The sequence below is a fragment of the Octopus bimaculoides genome, chromosome 25 (genome assembly GCF_001194135.2).
Source record: "Octopus bimaculoides isolate UCB-OBI-ISO-001 chromosome 25, ASM119413v2, whole genome shotgun sequence".
NCBI classification, from domain to species: domain Eukaryota; kingdom Metazoa; phylum Mollusca; class Cephalopoda; order Octopoda; family Octopodidae; genus Octopus; species Octopus bimaculoides.
In genome coordinates, this window is record NC_069005.1 from 6,083,654 (window position 1) to 6,085,416 (window position 1,763).

Here is a 1,763-nt window from a genome sequence, read left to right on the forward strand (position 1 = left end):
ACCACTAAGCTATGCTCCTTCACATACATACAACCGCACACGCACGCAATATGCACACACAAACATACACAAGAAATATGTAAGGCAAAGTTGCAGAATTTGAACTCAGAATGCAAAACCGGAAGAGATGATACACAGCATTTTTTTTTCTCGGACGCTCTATCGATTCTACCAATAAAAACCACCCTTAAACTCGCCGAAAAATGATTTCAAATTTAGATATATGGCCAGTAATTTTGATACCACCATCCCAAGTAATCGACTGGTACTTTACTTTATTGTTGCTCAAAAGACAAAGTCGACTACGGCGGGATTTGAACTCAGAAAATAGAGAACCGGAACGTTTATGGCAAAGCCTCTTTTACCGACGCTCTAATGAAAGTAAAGCGTATGTAACGCTGAAACTGTTAATATCGTACTCTTTCACTTTCCCTATGAGAAATTAATCCGATTAGGGAAATCCACTGGTCAAATATTCGATGTAGTTTGTGGTATCGGTACGGCACTTAACTTTTCTATAGAATAAATAATAATCCGGTTAATGGAAATTTGGAATCTGCTGCTGACGAATATATACAAATATTCGAAAAGCCATTTCTTTGAATGTCTTTAGGGAAGACGGCACAGAAAAAGAAGAAGAAAAAACTAGTAATTTCTGGGATTAAATAACAGGTAAATGGGATTAAAAAATACATGTTAATGTTGTTTGCTAATCTTGGTTCAAGGCTAGCGATTTCTGGTTCGGGTGTAAGGTGATTACATCGACCTCAGTATTCCGCTGGTACTTATTTTATTGACCCCACCGAATAGATGAAAAGCAAAGTCGACCTCGGCGGAATTTGAACTCAGAACGTAGCGATGGACGAAGGGAAAGACGTTGTGATTGTAGTGGTGTTGGGTGCGCATGTGAGGTGGTAGTTGTGCTGGCGGTTGTGGTAGTGGTGATAATGGTGGTGATGGTCATGGTGGTGATGGTCATGGTGGTGATGGTCATGGTGGTGATGGTGGTGGTGTTGCCGATTCGGAGTGGTAGCGATGGTGGTGGTGGCGGTGGTGGTGGTGGTGGTGTTATAACCACTGCTTTTATTGTTTACGCCATCATTCTTGATAATCCCGTCGCCATTATACAGTTGTTTTTGTTGCTGTTGTTCTCGTCTTGTTGCTGCTACACATTGTTGCTATGCATCTCCTGTTGTTGCTGCAGCTGTTGTTGTTGTTATCGTTCTTGTTGTTGTTGTTGTTGTTGTTGTTGTTGTTGTTGTTGCTGATGCTTTAAAAAGCCATTCGATTGAAACGTTCACAACATGAAACCAATGTAAATTCCAGTGAAATTATTGCGTGACAGGAATTTCATGGATCGACCAACAGTGTGAATAATAAGAAACTTTCGTGCTTTTCTGGTGATCTTTCTCACCCCGCTCTCACTCTCTCTCTTTCTATACGAATGTGTGTGGGTGGGTGTGAGTGTGTATGTGTGTGTGTATGAGTGTGTGTGTGTGTGTGTGTGTGTGTGCATGGGTGCGCTTGCATATATACATACACATATGTATATGCATATATATACATATACATGTGTGTGTGCGGATCTAATAGACAGATATCCACGCCCATATAACACACACACAAGTATGTATGTATGTATATATATATATGAGGTTCTTTCAGTTTCCAGATACCAAATCTACAATTAAACACTCACGTAATCTCTCTCTCTCTCTCTCTCTCTCTCTCTCTCTCTCTATATATATATATATATATATATA